This window comes from Camelus ferus, chromosome 24 (genome assembly GCF_009834535.1).
Source record: "Camelus ferus isolate YT-003-E chromosome 24, BCGSAC_Cfer_1.0, whole genome shotgun sequence".
Taxonomy (NCBI): domain Eukaryota; kingdom Metazoa; phylum Chordata; class Mammalia; order Artiodactyla; family Camelidae; genus Camelus; species Camelus ferus.
In genome coordinates, this window is record NC_045719.1 from 7,941,799 (window position 1) to 7,963,982 (window position 22,184).

At 37.5% G+C, this 22,184-nt stretch overlaps 1 protein-coding gene and 1 long non-coding RNA gene across 2 annotated transcripts in view; one reads left to right on the forward strand and one right to left on the reverse strand.

The window, feature by feature from the left end:
• Positions 1 to 22,184, reverse strand: part of LOC102521703 — a 62,461-nt gene that overhangs the window by 15,626 nt on the left and 24,651 nt on the right. The gene's annotated exons all lie outside the window — the stretch shown is intronic.
• On the forward strand, positions 6,686 to 13,849 carry LOC116659646. Its single transcript, XR_004315026.1, has 3 exons — positions 6,686 to 6,695; positions 8,782 to 8,788; positions 13,638 to 13,849. It is a non-coding gene; the product is annotated as an uncharacterized LOC116659646 (long non-coding RNA).

Here is a 22,184-nt window from a genome sequence, read left to right on the forward strand (position 1 = left end):
ATTTTTAAAACCTCAACCATGAGACATTTTTCTCAGTGCTGTATTACTTTTCTCGGGTCATCATCCGAAAGATGAAAAGCATTTGCGTTTGAAAAGCATTTGTGTTAAGTTTTGAGGCTGCCTGGCATACACATCCACAATAAGATTTGGCCAGATTATTTCTTGTCTTACAGAAATTCTGCAAGAGAAATTTACTGCTTAAAAGTTTGAGGTCTGTTTTTGTTTTTGCTTTAAAGCTTGTCTGTCTTTCACAGGAAGAGTTTTAGATGCGTTTCAAATGGGAAAGAGGGAAATATATTGGCAACACAGCATATTATGCCACAGTGCATCTGGGTACAAGCCACATGAAAGCAGTTTAATTTCCTTCTGGGTTTTGTATGGGAGGGCAAGTCAATATAATTTGCTCTTTGAGGCTTTGATTCCATTCCACACGACAGCCTCATCAACACACTAGAAAAATGATCTGGGCTATGCTATCACCGGGGAGGGGCGGCTCAGGCATTAGGAATCAAAGCAAACAGGCATGTGTTAGAAGGAAAGAGAACCCATTTTTCACAGAACATTAGGCATATGGAGTACATAGTAAAAGTATTAAGATAACATTAGAGTATATTACCAGGAATTCTGTTTTAATTTCTTCCGTTTGAATATTTACAGTTTAGGAAGAATACAAAGAAACTTAAAAGTACAGAGAAGTGGGGGTGGGGCTATAGCTCAGTGGTAGAGTGCATGCTTGGCATGCACTAGGTCCTGGGTTCAATCCCCAGTGCCTCTGTTAAGGAGGAAGAAAACACTAAAAAAATTTTTTTTAAAGTGTGGAGAAAAAAGTGAAGACTAAACAAATAGCATTTAGAAAGAGGTTGAGGAGATGGAATGTTAGGGAAGATCAAAAGGCAATTGAGATGAATTCAAAATAAATGAAGGGGGGAGGGTATGGCTCAGTGGTACAGCGCATGCTTAGCATGCATGAGCTCCTGGGTTCAATCTCCAGTACCTCCATTAAAAAAAATTAAATAAATAAAAATTTAAAATAATAAACCTAATTACCTCCCTACCCCCCCAAAAGTAATTAAAAAAATAAAGAGTCACTATGATTAGGAGTCCTCTCCACAGAAGATTTCTAACTTGAGATATTTGGTTTATGAACTTTGTAACAGTCGAAGGGTCTGGTTAACTCACATTAAAATAACATTTAAACATGGTTTTAGAAATCATGCTGCTAAATACTAGTCACTGATCAGACTTAGGATCTATGACTTAGGGGCTGCTACCACTGACCCACGGTGGAAGACTCCTTCTCAGACTCCAAAGAAACAGTTACTTTACTTTTTATGCTTTGACTCATAATGCAAACCACCTCTAATTTTAGTAAGAGACCTGCTTTTTAAATCTGAAAAGAAAAGTATGTGGCTACATTAAAATGTCCTTCCATAACTGGGGAAGATTTAGAATCCTCCATTTCAGCCCACTGGACTTAAAAGCACTTCTACCTCTGGAATTCATCAAGGCTAGCTGCACTCTGTACACATGATCACAGCCACCATCACCTCCTGGTTTTCTCTCCAGCGTCTTACGTGACTCAGTGGCTGCATTCCCGTGCATGTCACATTGGTGATAATAACAATATACAAGGGTCCAACAGAACATTTAGAAATACCAGCATTGCATGAACTACTTATTTGACAGGTGTGAATGAGAAATAGTAAAGGCAATAAACAGTAACTGTCTGTGAATCTATGGCTTGTCCCTGACACAAGTCACAACCTCATTGGGACTGGCACTGTTTGAGGTCAGGATAGTTACCTGCTATTAATTACACTAAAACTTATTTATGGAATTTTTTTAAGAATTAGATCTTTTTTAAAATAAGGACTTAATCTTATAGTTTGGAAATGTAAAGCAGTATCTATCAATTGGCATGGTTTTTATAAATAATAAAGTTTTTTTTTTTTAACCTTGCAATATCTGGTTAAAAAAAAACACAAATTTTTGGAAGAGGAAAAGTTTGGTCAGCCCAACATCAGATTGATACTTTCACATTACGAGTAACAATGATAGATTATTTTCGTGGCTGGAATAAAATTTTGCATCAAGAATTTTATTTTACATACAGGAAGGCAAAGTCCGACTTTTAATTTTTGAAGACTTTAATTCCTATATCTTTCAGGATTTGTGCACAAAGGCATCTGCAGGCGTGTTCTTGGGGGACCACTATCTCGCTAGACTTTGTGATACCTAGTTTACTCATTCTTCAAGATTCAAATCAACAAAAGTATGTCAGTACAAGAATGTTCCTCATAGTATTACTTACTATAGCAGAAAGTTGGAAATCCAGCTAAATATCCTACAGTAGAGGACAAATTAAATTAGGTGGTATTTTCTTATTCTGTAATACTAGGTGGCTGTTTTCACTGCTTTTTAGTTAATGATGTGGAAGAGTGCTCCTGACAGAAGGTTGATTGGATGAACAACAAAACCACATAAACAATACAAACTCAATTCACACACCGACACACTAAGAAATTACTGCAGAATAACAGCGGTTTTTGCTGGGTGGTGGGGTATTGATTTTTGTTTTCTTTTAGAGACTTTCCTATATTTAAAAATTTCTCTACAATGTATTTATTACTTTCAAAATTAAAAAGAAAGCCAATAAGCAATATTATAACTTAATAAAGATCCAGCTCAAATGCTCGCTCTCTGAGGCCGTCACCAACAGGTGCTAATTGTTCTGCCTTGATGATCACATAACACTTGGTGTGTATCACCTCTGACCACTTTTCCTAAAAAGCAAATCTTATGACCCAGTAATTCCACTCCTGGGTATGTAACTAAGAGAAATGAAAACATACAACCATACACAAACGTTCAAAGCAGCATTTGTTCATAATAACAAAAAATGTAGACACAACCCAAATATCCATCAGCTGCTGAACAGATGAATAAAATGTGTCCTTACAATGCATGGTAGGCAAACTGTGGTATGTCTGCATCTAAATCCCCAGAATCTGTGAATATATTATATTAAATGGCAAATGAAGAATTAAGGTAGCAGATGGAATGAAAATAGCTAATTAGCCGACTCTAAAATAGGGAGATTAATCTGAATTATCCATGTGGCCCCTGTGTAATCACAAGGATCCATAAAAGTGGAAGGCGGCAGCAGAAGAAAACCCTGGAGTTACGTAACGTGAGAAGAACTCACCCTGCTGTCATAGGCTGGAGCAGCAGAAGAGGAACTACTCCCTTCCAGGGAATAGCCAAGGAGCGCGGGCAGCCTCCAGAAGCTGAAAAGGGCAAGGGAACTGACTCTCTTCTAGAGCTTCCAGAAAGGAACACAGCCCTGAAGGCACCTTGACATTAGCCCAGTGACACTAACACCAGACTTCTGACACACAGGACTGTAAGATGACACATTTGCATTGTTTTGTGTGACTGTGTTTGTGATACATAGTTACAGCAGCAATAGAGAATGAAAACAAATGGAATATTATTCGACAATAAAAAGAAATCAATACTGATGAATGCTACAACATGGATAAACTCTGAAAACATTACACTAAGTGAATAAATCTGGTCACAAAAGCCCGCAAATGGCATGATTCCATTTATAAGAACTATCTAGAATAGGCAAATTGATAAATACAGAAAAACTAGTGATTGCTTACATCTGGGGGGGTAGGGTGGTGTGGAGTGGGATGTGACTGTTAATGGGTGGAGAGTTTCTTTCTGGAGTGACGAAATGTGCTAAAATTGATTGTGATGATGGTAGCACAACTCAGGGAATATACTAAAAAACTATATGGTACGTGAATTATATCTCAATAAAGTGCATATACACATATATGTAGGTATATATGTGAATGGATGAATATATATACATGTATGTATGCACGTGTTCTGTGATGAAAAACTTCCAATGGTTTGGATAAAATACAAACTCTTAGCGCAGCCCTTCATTATCTGGCCTCTAAAAATCCCAGCTGTTTGTACCTTTTTTACCCAGAACTTCCTTATCCGTCTTCTTCCTCTTCCTCTTGTCAGTTTTGCAAAACTCAGTTTAACCTTCACCTACAAGAAGCTTTCCCCGCACCATCCCACAAGTTTAGGTTGTGGACCCTTGGGTAATTTCTTCAGTATTTTTCTGTCTCCTCTATTAGACTGTAAGCTCTTAAAGTTTTATGTCTCATTTTTAATAGCTAATAGAGGGTGTGGCACATGCTGGCGGCAAATTCATTCAAAAACATTTACAGAGGAATTAACATCTTAATGATAGTGGCCCTTGTATTGTATTATAAATTAGTTGTTTTTATCCTTATTTCTTCAATACACTGTGAACTTCTCACCCTTATTCATCTTTGTATTCCTCAGGCAACACAATCACAAGTATATAACAAATACTCCATAATCGAATGAATAAATGGATGTTATACGTAGTCATTTTCAGGCACCTTAACAAATTTATCAGATGTGATTACTCAGGAAATAGTTAAGCCTTGGCTATTGTACTTTGATTTTTTTTTCTCGAACCCTGATGTTTTAATGGCTTTCTGAAAGCCCTAAAATGTATTTTTAAAAAAAGACTGCAAGTGTGATTTAAATATATAATAGAAATGTATCAATAATTTAGTTTTTCTAACTCACAGAGAAAAATTTTAAGAGACATTTGTAAAGTAATATGCTCAAGTGCATTAAAGCTCACACGTAGTTAAAGTAACTTAACAACTGAACATCTCTGCCTGACAACACTAATTCTGAACAGTCTGTCTTTGTTTGTAGGATATGATCGAATCCCCAGCAGCAAATAGAATTTGCTGGTCCATTATACTAACACAAAGGCTGTTAGAATGTGCATGCCTGGTGAGTATTAAGCACATTCACAGGTCAGGTGGAACAGTGTTTTATAAATGCAGTCTTTATTACAGAAGCAATAACAAATACTTTCACAGAAATAATCTCCACAGTCATCATATCACAGAGAGTTCCTATAATTTAGATCTGAATAGCCACATTTGAATAATCAAATGTATTTTCTATATAAGATAATAATAAAAATGTTCATCTTGAAAGCATTGCAAGTGAGAGTTGATTGAGGAACACTTATGGAAAATAATCATATACCCACTTCCAGATGAGGGAAGCAGGGAGCAGAAATGCTAAGTAACTTGCTCAAGGTCACATCAGTAAAGAATGGCAAAGTCCAAACTGGTTCCAAACTGTTTTGGCCTTAAATCCAAGGTTCTTCCCATTGCACCATGATGCCTGTATCCTTTCAAGACGTACATTGGAGAGCCAAAGTCATGAACTGAAGAGAGAATAAAGAAGGAGGTGCAGTCTCCCCAACTCCCGTGCCATGTCTATTGAGTTAGAGGCCAGAGACCATCTACCTTAAAGATGTGAGATGCCAGAGTAAACGGGCAGGCCCCAGATTTGGATTTCACAGACATTTCTTCCTGATCTCATGGCCTGAATCAGGCCTCTTCTCCTGCTTGGCAATGGCACTGCTCCCAGCCACTCAGAAGTGAGCCATAAGGGCTTAAAGGAAGTGACTTGCTCTCGAAGAAAGTTGTTCCTCCTGGCTTTTTAGACTTACTAAACTCACACCGGCTTTCACAGCACATATGCTAATTCACTGAGCACTTACTGTGACCAGTCACTGTACCAAGTGTTTTTAGACATTTTATCTCATTTTGTTTTATCCCCACAATAATTCAGTGAAACACATACCATTTTTACCATCTCATTTTACAATTGAGGAAACTACGACTTAAAGGAGGTTAAGTAATTTGCTTCAGATCATGAGATACCAAGAGTTGGATGCAGAAGTCAACCCCAGAGAGTAAAAATCCAGAGATCAACTCTTTACTCTCTTGCCTTTGAACATGAGAGTTGTTGAGGCTGTTCTGTGATGAACTCCCACCTCCATGCCTCCAATCATTGGGCCCAGCAGTTAAGACCTCCACTAAGGTTTTGTATGGTTTCAGACTAACAGGTTACAAAGCAAATAGCAAAAGTATAAGATACATTTTGGACTTTAAAAAGTCTCTAAGATTTCATATGTAATAGACTATCACTCAGCAATAAAAAGGAATGAATTACTTACAGATGCAACAACACAAATGAATTGAAGAGCATTATACTAAATAAAAAACCCAGGTTCAGAAGATTCTATATTGTATGATTTTATGTATATGTCATTCTAGAAAAGACAAAACTATAAGGAACCAAAAAAAAAATACATTAGTGGTTACTTGGGATTAGGGATGGAGGGAAGGATTAAATACAAAAGAGAACAGAGGACTTTTGGGGAGTGATGAAAATATTCTGTATATATTTGTCAAAATTCTTATTATGTGCACCTAAAAGGGTGAATTTACTGTTTATGAATAACTCAGTAAACCCGACTTTAAACAATAAATGAATACAGTCCCTAAAGCAATTTTCAGATTTCCATGAGTGAGACACAACCCATCAGTGAGCTGTGAACTCAGTTTTGTGGATCATGATTGGCATTTTGTAAAAGTGAAATAGAATAGGAAATATCAAAAGTCATGCACACAGTAAAAGGAATACTGTTAATGAAACATTTGCTTCAGGAAATTATTCTATTCTCTCTGTATACAGAATAAAATAAATAAAGAATAAAATCACACTTTTGACCATTAGAAGATGCCAAGTTTTGCCCTTTTTGGTGTGTTTGAAAAAGGCAGTTTGAACTAAAGAAGTCCGACTGGGAGGCTGACCCACTTCTCTCTAGTTCTGGAGTGGTCATGCAAAGAAAGGTCTCTTAGCAGATGTAGATAAATCTAGCAGATGTAGATGAGATTTAGACTCGAAAGGCAGAGCAGGAAGGACGTACACAAGTGGCAGATATGTAAGCAAAGGAACCAAAAGGCCCTCTTTGATGACGTACAAGGAAAACCCTTGCAGGTAAAAATTGGTAAGCTGGGTACTAAATTGCCTCGGTCAGCACATATCCGTGTGACAGTTTTATAAACTTTCCTGCATCCACAAAGAACAAGAGCTGAACTTCATCAACCACTTTGTTCCTGACTCTGATGATGATTCACTTCCTCTGGTTCCAAAGCTCTGACCTTGAATTGTTTGGAGTTTCTGATCCCAAGAAATGGCTCTCAAGGCTCCCTTACTGAGTCAAATCTAATGCTTGATCCCTTGGGCTTAAAAAAACATGCAGTGCCTACTTTTTGACTTCCACATCTACACCAGTCGGGCAGGAACTCTGTACTTCAATCTGTTTCTTTGCTGTCTGGTCTCCTTCTATTAATTAATTATTCAGTTGTTTCAAAGTGTGGTTTTGGTAATATTGCTTTATTGTTATTAAGAATTGTTATCAAGAATTCTTTTGAAAGGCAATGAACATTTGTGAGATGGATGGTTGGATGGATGGATGAAGGTAATGTGAGTCAGTTCTAAGATTCAGCCAGGCTGATGGGGCGTCTTCAAGCCAGTTTCCTGGTTCTGATTGACCAGCAGTTTGAAGACCACCAGAACGGCACTGCACTGCCATCTAGTGGTAGCAGATCCTACACGCACGTAGCAAAAGCACTTGCAGAAAAGTTAGCAAAATGACAGTAAACATCACAATTCTTTTTCTGGCTCCAGTTCTTTTATGTGGCAATACCTTTTCTTAACTCTCTCAGGATAATAATGACAGCATTTCTTCTTAAAAGTGTTCTTTTCTCTTGCAAGATTTATTTCCTCCAAGTTGCTTTTTTCTCTTTATTTCTTTGGTTTCTATCTTTCATATTGGAGATTTCCCTCAGATGTCTGGTAATTCTTGGTTGTTTTCATATCTTCAAGAGTAGGGGATTAAAAAGCTGCTTGCAGTCTCTGAGGGGGGAGGGAAAAGAGGGCACGTGTTGAATGTGACCTTCACAATGGGGTCATCTGGACAGATTGCATAGTTGGGAACCTCCACTGTCAATGTGTTTAGACATGTTTTATTAGGTTGGCCAAATTCCTCAAAGGAAACTTCTGATCTCCTTTCTTGAGACCAGGCTCCTGGTTTGTTGTTTGGGAGAAGAGGTCAAGGTGTCTCAGGACACAGACGTACAGGTTTCCTTAACCTCTGTGTTCAGTACCATATGCCCCACTTCCAATTGAGCCTGGTGTCCTCTGTTTTAACCTCTTCTGGGGGTGAGTCTCCTGGTCTCCCCAGTGGCCCAGCTGCAGGGTGGGGAGGAGATCTGGGGTCCAATTGCTTAATAGACTCTCAATCAGCTGTCCTATCTTCAGCCCCTCTGCACTCCACTGCACACGCTGCCACTACCTGAGCCCCTTGGAGACTGCGTAGTGTAAACAGGGATGTGTGTCAGCTTTCCCAGCTGCTGACTTAAGATTCTGTTTCTAAGACATTTATTATCCCACCTGTTTTCTAGCTTCAAAATCTTGCTTTTAGTGTCTCTTTCCCCTTTTCTCTCCATCCTTGTGGGTTTATGCCTTTATGACAACACCTCACTGTTGTTTTAGTGGGATTGTGAGGCACATAAGCAGGTGCCTGTGCATAATCCACTATCTTTACCTGAGAGGTCTTCTATGGGATCCTTGGAAATAACTTCTGTTTTTGAAGTTCCTATTCATTTTTAAATTCTTTAAGTATTTTTTAAGTACAGATGTTGTTGGGTTTTTTTCCATAGTCAAACATAATTAACTTTGTGTGTATGATTTCTTTCATTATTTCCAAATTTTAGAAGTCTTTCTTTTCCCCAGACCAGATTAGGTAAATATTTACTTAGATTTGTCCAAAGTAAAACTGCCAAGTAGCCATGTGTGTTTTTGGCACCAGCCCCCAATCTTCTATTGGTGATAATGTCATAGCCCTCCATCAGCAGTGTCCCCAGAGCCCTTCAGAGTCCCCACGATGGCATCTGTTCACTAACGTTCTCAGCCAAGGCCTTTTCTTTCCTTCCCTGGTAGCTCCGTATACCTCGTGCCTCTCCTGATCCTTCCATCACACCAAAATTTACCTGTCCTTATCAGGGTCTTATTTCACTATCCTCTGCTCTTTCTTAGCTAACAAAAGGTACCAAGAACTATTTCAGAGGAACTTTACATTCCTTATTGATTTAATCTTTACAACCACCTGGTGTGATAGATACAATTAGTCCCATTTCATAGATGAATACATTAAGGCTGAGAAGGTTTAAGCTGCTCTTGTTCAAGATCACAAGGGTAGTAAGTCAAAGAAGGTCTACAGCAGAACAGCTCTGAACCACTGCAGACAGTCTCCCTAACATTAGCAAATATTTACTGTGCTCACTCACACAGTAAGACATTAAAACATTTTAATGGCTATTTTTCAAGACAATACTTTGACCTAAATAGTGAGTCTAATAGTGAAAATGTCAAATACAACACAAGATTTAGGCAGCAGGGCCTCTCACTGCCACGTCGGGTTACCTTCTTCCATCCACCCACACAGAATGCAGCGTCCATTTGGCATTTTTAACACTGCAGTTAAAGACAATAAAAATAAAGCCATCTATGACCATGGAAAGCTCTGTGGAAGCTACATTATAAACTACAGCACGCAGACGGGAAAGACTAGTTTCTAAGCAGTATATTTAGACATGCTGGCATGCTATTAGACACATACTTGAGCCCATTCTCCATTTCATCCCCGTGTTTTCCAATTCAAAGAAGGATTTTTATTCTTCATGGAAACAAAGGATATCAAAACCGCAAGTCATCTTCTCTAGATTATTTCCATCTAAGGTTATGTAAACCCACAGTATTTATGATTCAATACACATTTTTTTATCCTTACTGGGCTAATTTGGATTCCAAGAAAGAAGAGCAGAGGACTCCAGATCTTCTCCAGAGACTCAGTGTTATATCTCCTCTAACCCAGAACACTCAGCTCTTCACCTCAGACACCAGGTTGACCAGAGCCTCCACTTTCTGTCTCTCACACACATTTATGAAAGAACTGCTATGTGCATTCTGTGTGACAGCGAAATGAATAAGACAACAACCCTCTCTTCAAAGAGCTCATGGTCTAGAGAAGAGAGACAGAAAACTATAACATACAATAAAAATGTAGGAAAAAATACATTTTAAAAGTTCATTCCTGTAGGGAGAAGAATATGAATTTTCTCTTTTATACTCCCAGATGAAGAATGGAGGTTTCAGAGTCCTTGGTCAATTTCTTCCATGCCCCTGCACCACCCTCCCTGCCTCAGAGGAAAAAAAAAAACCCAACCAAACTTGAATCTTCTTATACCTCTGCCTTCTTCTCTCGTAAATGGCATTCAGGCAGTTTTTCGGGTCCCAAACTTCTCTATACTGTACGTCTGTCCCCTCCTCTCTGTCCCAAATCCAAGCTATCAGCAGGTACTGCACGTTCTAACTCCAAAATGTATTCAGCAGCCAACCAGTCCCCCTATGGCTACTGCATGGATCTTAGCACCCTCATCTCTCACTTGGACGGCTGTAAATCTTCTCCAATAGACTCTCTCACTTCTTGCATCCTTGCTCCATGACAACCTATTCTTCACAGAGCGGTCAGAGAGCACTCTTAAAAGTGCACACCAGCGTCTGTTTCAGCCATAATGGAGGAAGAGGGTCGGATCTACCTTCCCCCATGACTGGAAAGCTGGACAAAATATATTGGACAACTATTTTCAGGCATTAGACAACTGACAGCATTGGACCGTTATCCCTGAGCAAAGGAAACAATACAGTTTGGTGAGGCAGCTAGAATTTGTGGTGCACCATTTTTTCTTTTTTTAAAGACTTTACTTCCCACATCAAATCACCTCGGTTCCTAGGTCACAAATCAACTGACTGTTTAAGTGTGGGTCTCAACTTTCAATTTCAGTTCCTTGAATCTGCTTGTCAATCACTACCTCCTTCTCATGCTGTCTTAATTTCTATCTCTCTAAATGAAGTCCTGTGATAAGATAGTGTATGTCTTCCAGCTTTGTTCATTTTCAAGCTTGTTTTGGCTATTCTAGGTCTTTTGCATTTCTGTAACACTTTCAGAGTCAGTTTGTCAATTTTGAGAGAAAGTCTCCTAGGATTTTGGTTGGCATTATGTTGCATTTACAGGTCACTTTTGTAAGATTATTAATCTTAATATTGTGTCTTCTAATCCATGATCATGATATTACTCTCCATTTATTTAGCTTTTCTTTAATATCTCTGATCAATGTTTTGTTTTTTTCAGTGTAGAAGTCTTGCACAATTTTTGTAAATTTACTCTGAAATAGTTTATAGTTTTGATGCTATTGTAAATGGTATTTAAAAATTTATTTTCCAGTGATTTCACAGTATACAGAAATATAATTGATTTTTGTTTATTGACCTTATAGTCTATGCTCTTAAATTCACTTATCAGACCTACTAGCTTTCTTGTACATTTTGATATATCTGTATAAGTAATCATATCTGTGAACAAAGACAATTTTACTCCTTCCATTATATTGTTTAATTCCATTGTGGTCAGGGAACGTACTCTGCAAAATTTCAATATTTTTGAAATCTCATGAGACTTGTGTTGTGGCTTAGCATGTGGTCATATTGGTGAATGTTCCAGTTGCACATCTCTTGCTGAATTCTCTCCTTAGAGCGTCAAGAGTCAGATATCCAATTGCCTGTTGGTATTAAATACATCACCATTTCCCATGCACTTCCAAGTTAACTTGTCAGAATGGAATGAATCATCTTTCCCACTCACCATGCTCTTTTTCTTATAATTTAAAAATATTAATTGATCAACAGTCTACTTGGCCCCTAAAGGAAGGTGATATCCTTCACTCTCGGCCTTTCACTTTCTATATACAATGAAGCCATCAAGTTCAACTATTGATTTTGTCTCCCAATTTATTTATTCCTTCATCTCTTCTCACTACTACCATCATCTACTACAATAACATCTAATTTTAGTCTCAAACTCTCCCCCCTCGTTTATCCCCCAAGAACTGCCACGGCTCTATTTGAATTGAAAGGCTATGTTTAGGGCAGCTCCCCATTATGTAGTAAGTACAAACTCAACGTGGCCTGCTCTCCTGCCTCCCTTGCACACGTTCACTGTCCCCTGCTTTAGGCGGGGGCAGTTGAATTTGTCCCACAATAGCATACTGTCACTTGATATTCCACCTTGACTCACGCTGCTGTCTCATTTGACAGCAACGTTTTCCCCCCTGCCCTTCACCTGTGCCTTCTCCCCTTTCCTTGCTCAGGAAATAGCTACTTCAGGGAGCCACTCCTGAGTCTCTGAGACCAGATTAGGGATCTGAGGTCTCAGAAATTATGCACCTGTCTCCAAGTATTACCATGGCTGTCACAGTGACCTTTCTCATCTGCTCCCTCTCATTAGTCTTTGTGCTGCAGTCCGTATCTTGCAGGTCGGGTAATTTGATGAACATCGTAGTAAGAGCTACAGTACTCCGAATGAACACTAGATGTCACCCTTATCTTTTGTTTGAACAAATGAACAGCCACATTCTGCCGCTAAACTTAAGTTTTTTTAAATTGGCTTTTTCTTTTTCCTGATTAAATCTTGGAGTTAAAACAAAAGGAAAAGCAAAACCTCTCATCTTTAAAAAAGAAGCCAACTTTTTAGACTTACACAGGTTCCACAATGGTTAAAGCTCAAAACAAAGATGACTCGTTTATATTTTTAAATTTACTGAGCAACGTTACATTAGTTAGCTGAGCATCAACCCATCTCGTATTTGCTGACTATCAGAACAAATACATGGATTTCAAAAAGATGCAATTAACTGTATTTTTTTTTTTGACAAATCATGGAACTTCAGAAAAAGGCTGAAAAAATTGTCTTAAGATTTTTCTAATTTTTCAGTTTTGTTTTATACATCATAATTTTACTTTTTTTATTGAAGTATAGTTGATTTACAATGTTATATTAGTTTCAGATGTACAACATAGTAATTAGATATTTCTATAGACTATACTTAAAGTTATTATGAAATATTGGCCATATTCCCTGTGCTGTACATTACATCCTTGTACCTTATTTATTTTATGCCTAGTAATTTGTACCTCTTAATCCTCTTCACCTATCTTGCCCCTCCCCCCACTAGTAACCACTAATTTGTTCTCTGAATCTTTGAGTCTGTTTCTATTTTGTTATATTCATTCATTTGTTTTATTTTTTAGAGTCCACATATAAATGAAAACATACAGTATTTGTCTTTCTCTGTCTGACTTATTTCATTAAGCTTAATACCCTCCAGGCTCATCCATGTTATTGCAAATGGCAAATTTTCATTCTTTTTAGTGACTAATATTCTATTTTTATATATATATATGTATATATATATATATAAACATCTTCTTTATCCAGTCACCTGTTGATGGACACTTAGGTTGCTTTCCTGTCTTGGCTATTGTACATAATGCTGCTGTGAACATTGGGGTGCATGCATCTTTTCAAATTTGTGTTTTCATTTTCTTCAGATAAATTCTCAGGAGTGGAATTGCTGGAAAGTATGGTAGTTCTATTTTTAATTTTTTGAGGAACCTCCATACTGTTTTCCATAGTGGCTGCACTAATTTACATTCCCACCAACAGTGAATCAGCGTTCCCTTTCCTCCACGTCCTCACCAACATTTGTTATTTATGTTCTTTTTGATGACAGACATTCTGACAGCTGTGAGGTGATACCTCACTGTGGTTTTGATTTCCATTTCCCTGATGATAAGTGATGTTGAGCATTATTTCATGTACCTGTCGGCCATCTGTAGGTCTTCTTTAGAAGAAATGTCTATTCAGGTCTTCTGCCCATTTTTTAATCAGGTTGTTTGGGGTTTTTTTTTATATTGAGTTGTATGAGTTCTTTATATATTTTGGATATTAATCTCTTATCAGACATAATGTACGCAAATGTCTTCTCTCATTCAGTAGGTTGTCTTTTCATTTTGTTGATGGTTTCCCTCAGTCAGCAAAAGATTTTAAGTTTAATTAGGTCCCATTCGTTTATTTTTGGTTTGTTTCCCTTGCCTAAAGAGACATATTTTTTATAAAAGTATTGCTAAGACTTATGTCAAAGAGTGGACTGCTTATGTTTTCTTCTAGGAGTTTTATGGTTTCCAGTCTTACATTTTAGGTCTTTAATCCTTTTTGAGTTTGTTTTTGTATATGGTATAAGAAAATGCTCTAATTTTATTCTTTCACATGTAGATGTCTAATTTTCTCAGCATCACTAATAAAGAGACTGTCGATTCCCCATTGGATATTTTTGCCTCCTTTGTCATATATTAATTGACCATATGTGCATGGGTTTATTTCTATTATCTTTACTATGTTCCATTGACCTATGTGTCTGGTTTTGTGCCAGTATCATACTGTTTTGATGACTGTAGCTTTGTAGTATAGTCAAATTTAAGGCATGTGATACCTCCAGCTTTGTTCTTTTTTCTCAAGATTGCTTTGGCTAGTTGGGTTCTTTTGTGGTGCCATATAAATTTTAGGATTACCTGTTCTAGTTCTGTGAAAAATGTCGTGGGTATTTTGATAGGGATTGCATTAAATCTATAGATTGCTTTGGGTAATATGGACATTTTAACAATATGAAAATTCTTTGAATCCATGAACACAGGATATCTTTCCACTTACCTGAATCATCTTCAATTTTCTTCATTAAAGTCTTATCATTTTCAGAGTATAGATTTTTCACCTCCTTGATTAAGTTTATTCCTAGGTATTTTATTCCTTTTGGTGCGATTGTAAATGGGTTTTCTTGCCTTCTCTGTCTGATAGTTCATTATTAGTGTATAGAAGAGGAACAGATTTATGTATATTAATCTTGTATCCTGCAACTTTACTGAATTCAACTAACAGTTTTTTGGTAATTTTTTCTAATCTTCACAAAAGATAAACTTTCACCTTTTGCAGTAAGAGTGGGTAGTAAGTATTTATGACTTACTATGATTATCTCTAGACTCTTCAACGTATTAAATAATATAAAAGAAGTCTGAAGAATGTGCCAAAATAATACTGTACCAAAGAATAAGACTTAGAACACCCTTTCAAAAGCAAAGTCTTGAGAGTGCTTTAATTTTTTAAAGTATTTTAAAAATATTTCTTATTCACAGAAAGACTTACATTATATTAACTTTTATTTTTCTTCTCAAACCTAACAATTCCCAGTTTACCAGCTCTGTAAAGGGTTCCACTCCTATCTAATTATTCCCACATAAAACTTTGTGGTCATTCTTGATTTTTCCTTTTCTCCCATCTTCTATATGTAAATCATTAACAAAGTCTATTGATTCTGCCCCCAAAATATATCTTTGATCTATCTACTATTTATGTCATCTGCCACCATCCTGGTCACTGACCACACAGCCTTCTTACCAGTCTCCCTGCCCAAGCTGCCCAAGCCACTAGGAACCCTCAACTTGTGGGGGAACAAGACCAACTCTATTCTAAATCATTCTACAGAGACCTGTAGAAAAAACTTAGGTAGGAACTCCTTGCAAATTTGAACTAATCTAAGAAAGTTCACATCTTGTAAAGAACTATGAAACACTTCAGATGACTAATCCTGGGAACATCACAGTTCATTTCAGTCAGGGCTTCAAGGAAAGAGAATTCAACACTGCTGTCTTTCTATCACAGTGGATGTTACTGACAATGTTCTTTTCTTTGTTGGATTCTAAATGATCTGAACTGCCAAATTGGAGTTATTTATATTAGTGAAAGAACACTGAGTCTTCAAAGTATTTCTCTTGTGGCAGTAATGCTTTTTGTTATACTGTGAATGCAGCTTCTGCATATAATTGAAAACTTCATCTTATTTTAAGCAAACAGTTCAGTCTCTTTGCAACTCATTTTGTTGGAGAATATCTATTTGACAAGACTCTGGTTCCAAGGTGATTTTTAGTGATTGAGTTAGAAACAGAGTAACATTTTACTCCTTTCCTCAAAGAGGGGTAATTTCTCCCATAAAATTTACTGGGTACAATATAGGGTGGGCTAATCTATTAAATTTTCCTGAAATTGATTATGAGTTTTATTTAGGAGATCAACCTTCAGTCTGAAACTAAACAACATTAGTCTTTTGTTGCCTGATCTAACAGGGAAACTGAGAATCATATTTTGAGGAATTGGAATGACGTGTTCCTGTCATCTTCAATTTTCCTCTGTTGTTTAAGGTCTTCTGATTCTGGTTATATTTTGCCATGTGCTTTGATTCAACATCTTCCTTTATTATGAGTTTAGCACAGAGAAGGAACGTTAAACACACTGTATGATCTAAAAGTAAGATTTAAGCACCACTTCTAATGCATAGAGTCTTTTTTTCCCCCAAGTTAAAATTAATTTATTTTCTAATATGTGTGTAATACGTATTTATATATAAAGCTTTTATCTTTATTCCAAAAATATTTTTTTTCTAAGATTGGATAAAGGAGATGGGAAAAACTCTCCAGACTATGGTAGCCTGCATTATAAGTAAATTCCTGCCTTAGATACTTCTTCCTTCTCTTAGTCTGTTTTTAATAATATTGATTACCATTTATTGAACATATTCTATGTGTCATTTGTTAAACCGTCACTTTCTGTGTTTTCTCATTTATCTTATTTAGTCTTCACATCAACCCCACGAAGTAGGTTTTACTGTTTTACGGCTGTGGAGACCGAGGCCAGCGCCGTGAAGTAACTACCTAAAGTCACACAGCCACTCTGTGCCAGCACAGGGGCTCAAATGCAGTTCTTTCTGAACCCAAAGTATGTTTTTTTTTTTTTAACCACACTGTACTTTCTTTTATGCCTTTCCCCTCCAAATATTCTCAAGTAGATAATCATACGAGTCGCTTACAAGCTTCAAGTGTTTCGGAAATTTTGAATCTTTGGCATTTTCTGTCACTTTCAGTGAGCCGGTCTAAAATATAATAAAACATGCAGTGCTTTCCTGAATCAAGTGGAAAATTTCAGAAAGCACTTACCAGATGTCCTTTAAAATACAGAAAGAAAGAAGACACACAAAGCATTTCTCGAAATTAACCTAAGAGATTAGGTATGCTTTTCAGTACCAAAAAAAGTCCTTTTCCATGATGTACATTCTGTGCCCACGATAGTTGATATGACAGCTGAAATCTGGTAGAGCATTCAGTTCTTCCTATGAGTTGGGAAGAACTCCTGCCTAAGAGCCTAACAAGCCTCAAGGGAAAGAGCCTCAAGCCTCCAACTACCAGAGAAAGCTATGGAAGTGTAGGGTGGTGGATCCGAGGAAGGAGCATCACCTTAAGGTGGGACAGATGCAAAAGGACAGATGATCACGAGTGAAGTCAGCGGAGCTTGTGTGAAGGCCCAGAGAGGTGCTGCCCTGAGGTGCTGCCCAAGTCAGTTTATGACTGCAGCCGTTACCTTTTTAAAAAGACTATAAGCATAAATGTAACGAGCAATAGTTAATTCATTATTTTCTTTGCAGAACATGACTCAGTTTCTGTTATTCTCTAGGAGGTTTGCTTTATTTATTTAAGAAATGTTGGATATTAGATGAAAGTTTTACTGGAGACTGAAATATTATCTATTTAAACTGTGACCAGAATTATAGACACAAATAATTTTTCATCCCTTGTTTTACCCCGAGGAGAAGTGTTAAAATTAAATTTAGATTTGATCACCAAATATATATTTTATTCCTCATTTATTAGCTGTGATACTCAGTTGTAACCGAAAAAAAAACCAAACAAACAAAACCCACCACATACACACACACAACAACAACAAACTCAGCCTGGAAACTAGGTACTACACAAATTAAAGGGAAATTAATTTTGTCCTGACTATAAGACAACTTAAATTTAGAATTTTAAATTATGCATTCTAAAGGCAAGATCTAAAGGACTTCTAATAACTATTCAATGTTTCTAATGAGAACAAATTAAAAATACTCCCAAATCCCCTAAGTAAGAAGGGAAAAAACCAACCACATAAACCTATAGGCCTTTAGAAGTTAGAGGATTTTAGAGGAGAAAATGTATAGGCTTAAAAATAATAGTTGGAACGTTATTAAAGCTACTGGATGAGGATTTACGTTTTCCTTCCTCCCCTGACCAAGCACAACAGTGCTATTAAGGGAAGTAACACCTATTTAAAGGATGTTAAGAAAGTAAAATTTTGCTTTGTTTCACACCACTAGCCTAACATTGCAGCATGAGGTTGGTCAGATGACACCTTTTGTAATTACGGTGGCAGATGCGGGTCTGTATAGAGTCCCAAGAGGATTCCAGGCTCTGGGTTTAAAATCTTGGTTTCTCTTTGATATGGAGGGCTGGAGAATCCTCCCACCCTTCCCCAAACCCTTTTCCAAAATGCAGGTTCAGCAGAAACCCACTAAACTTTTCATTATTCTCTCCTTTAATCAACCTTACTTCTTCCAATTCCATATTTATTTACTTGTAATTTATTTTTTGTTGTATCATATCAGTCTTCTTTACCTGTGTTCTCTTTTAGCCTTCAACTTTCCAATAATTTTAAGCCAATATTTAACTGCTTAGTAGTTATAAAATAGGTTTTGCATTTAAAAGGGGACGTCATTTCTCATGCATATTACCTGTAAAAATCATGTAACGCCTATGCCTACTGAACTTTGTATGTTTCAATCACTAGCCACTGTTAAACCTTATTTAGACAGCATTTAGCTATGTGTTAAAAGCTAATTTACTTTTTTCCCCTTATGTCTTTGTATATTACTTTCCCCATGTGGATGATCTGTTTTAATGTTAAGGTAGATGGATTAAAATTTTTTCTTATCACTGTTTTATTTGAAAACAGTGTCAACACATATTTAAATAATGTTCCCAAATGGCAGCCAGTAGGAGCTCTGAACATGGAGAGAAGATGCACCACAGTAATACTTTAAAAAGAAACAAAAACCCACAAGGGAAACAAATCTAAATACTTAACGCTACCTAAAGGGGCTTTGATTTTGGAGACTAAGTATACACTCATTTGATTGGAATTTGAAAATGAATCACACTTTGAGCCTGACCCCAGCCTCACAGCCTGTTCTGCCTCATCTTTGCACAGAACTCAAGTATTACGGAAGCAACAGCAGCATAAAAACCGAGACTAACATGACGACTGACCATTTTCAGGGTTCCTTATGCTGCTAGGACGGTTCACTCAGACACATGAATCCCTGAGGGAAATGGGTGTTACCATGATCTCCGCTTTTCTAGACACTGCAGTTCGCTGATTAAATTCTGACACTTACAGAGTCATTTCATGATTCCTGAGGGGACGTATGTGCTCACTAGTGTGTCCTAGAGTCATTCTTCCACTCATTCCACAAGTGTGTCTGGACATACAGGCACACAGCACACAGATGTGAACAAGACACCACAATCTCTGATTTTACAAAAGAACGTGTGGCTGACCCTGCCCCGCTGGGAGGGATTCTGGTCCTTCTTTGCCGGAGAATCTGGGCAGAACCATCTTGATTTATGCTGGCAAATGTACTGTCAAGATTTTGAACCCTCTGAACCCATTCAGTTTGTTTCTAATCCTGCTTCCACGAAACAAAGTCATTCTGATGTTCCATCCTTTCCTTCAAGAAACTCACCTTAGAATTAATAAAAATAGTAATAATGGCTAATAATTAATTAGCACTATATTCCAGGTATTGTGCTAAATATCTCACATGCTTTTTCTCATTTAATCTTCAGAAGAATCTATGAGGTATATACTGTTACTGTTATTCCCTGTTTTACAAAAAGGGAAACTGAGGCTTAGAAAGAATGCAAACCTTTCCCAAGGCTATGCCTAGTAAGTAGTGGAAGGTTGAATTTGGATCTGTCTCACTTCAATGTTCCAATTTTTCTCCTTTTTTTTCTTTTTCCCTATTTCCCACTACCCTCTCTAGTTTAATTTAGAATTAGCACTGATGCTTTTTTCTGACATGTGGATCATTAACAGAACTGTTTGGTCTGGGATTTTTTTTATATCACGTTCATTTCTAGCCCTGTCCCAGGCCAAACTAACCAAATTTGTTGATTGATTTTAATAAACACCCTATGTTGTTTATCCACTTAATTAATGTGTGGCAAGTGTGTTGTGCTGCCTTTTGGTCTCCACCCAGCATATCATCTGATTTCTATCTTTTAGCTTTTGATGAAATACAATTTGATGCTTTTTTCCCTATATTTTTCTCTTGAAGTAAATGACAAACTCATCCAAACTGAACTTTTGATTCTGGGTTCTCTCTAGTTAATAAGGCAATTCTCAACACATCGACATCTGAACTGGTAATGACTTACTTGTACAACTGCATCCATTTTATCATTCCAGGCTGCAAGGTTCTCCCCCACCATCCATGGCCTGACTTTTCCCACGGTGACAGCCCCCAAAGCTACTGTTCAGCTTGAGTCTAATTTCCTGAGGAGGGCTTGGGGACAGGGATTCTGACAACACCTGAAGAGAACAGAAGTAAGAGTGCTTCTGTTATGGTGAGTAAACATTAAAGCTAAATTATTGTTACTTTTTTATAACTAGGTCATTATGACTTTACCACTAAATTTGTTTTCTATTTCGAATTCTCCAAAATGTGAATGTCTTTACTCTTGAAGGTCATCAGGCTCTAACAGCACAGGAAACAAGAACAAAATGCTCGATTTCATTAAGATGCTTTAGAGCACATTAATTAGCCCTTCCCAAATCCACCTGAATCAAAGCCTAAGAGGAATTCATTCAGCAATACTATTTTACCATGAGCTAAGCTTGCCATGGCTTCCAGTGTTTACATAAGGAGGACAAAAAGATGACTCTTCACTCTCCTAGATGCCACATTTTGCCCACCTACGTCTCTACCATAGTGCATTATTACAATTTAACAGCTCAAGAAAGTTAATCTTACTTGAAAGGGATTTTATAATGTTTTAAATGACGTGGGAGATGGGATGTGTCTGCAGACATTGGCTCTTTTTGCCTGCCCAGAATCGTTTCCACTTCTTTGGGTAACGATGTCCCGATTTTCCTTTGAAACAGTATCCCTGAACCTTCCTCGGTGGGCGTGGTCTGCATCAACGTGAGACCACGGATCCACCCATCTTCCCAGTTCAAGGCTTGATCATATGACCCAGACCTAGTTAATTGGAGTTGCTACGATTTGTTCAGGAGTGAGTATGTGACTTTCCCAGGCCAGTGAGAGTCAGCCTTGGGTCTTTTCTCAAACAATGGAGAAAAATAATGCATCCTGGGAGTTTACTTAGTGGTTCAGATGTAACTTTCGAGTTGCTGCTGGTCACCTTGCTGATACTGCTTGAGCTCATTCTCTCAGAGGAAGGCAGGGGCAAGAGATGGAGACTGACTTATGATGATGTTGTTTAAGCAGCTAAGTTCAAATATGCTTCTAAATCCTGCTCTACCCACAGATTCTTTATTTACATTGAGTAAAAAAAAAAAATCCTTTTTCATTTAAGCTGGTTTGAATTGGGATTCTGTCACTTGCAGCCAAAATAATTCTGACTAATGCAGAGAGTAAAGGTAGAAGGAATCAGAAGTACATGTGAGAGTTAACCTGTTCTCCACGAAAGGATAGTCTGCTTGGAAAAGAAAGGCAGCCAGGTAATTAAATGTCAAATTATATGGTGCAGACTGTATATGCTGTATAATGTTGGCAAATGCAGAGATCAACTCTCTCTGAAGTACCTGGGAGAGGAGACAATGGAAAAGGTAGAAACTGAGTTAGCCTTGAAGGACAGGTAGGAATCTGAATAAGGGAAAAGGTCAAAGGAGGGAATTCCAGGTAGGAGAAGCCTGAAAGCAAAACACTGAACTGCAAATGGTGCATTGGATTGTAAGGGATAAACAAGGAGACCAGTCCGACTGGCAGTAAACTTGCAGGGGTGAATGGGACCAGGTGTTGGCCTTGAACACTGAGCAGAAAATTTGTAGTTTGGAGGGACAGGCATTAGGGAACTGCTATATAAATTTGAATGGGTGATTAAATATTTCACAGGAACATTCATCTGACAATGTAGTGATTAATGGGTAAATTGGGAATAAGGGAGAGACTGAAGTCAGTGTCACTAGCTAGGTAGCCACTGTAGTGCGTAAACATAATTGCCCAATTTATTATCATAAGGAGGTCTTTTACCACCTTGGTTAAATTAATTCCTAGACATTTTATTCTTTTGATTCAATTGTGAATGGGATTGTTTTCTTAATTTCTCTTACTGATAGTTCATTA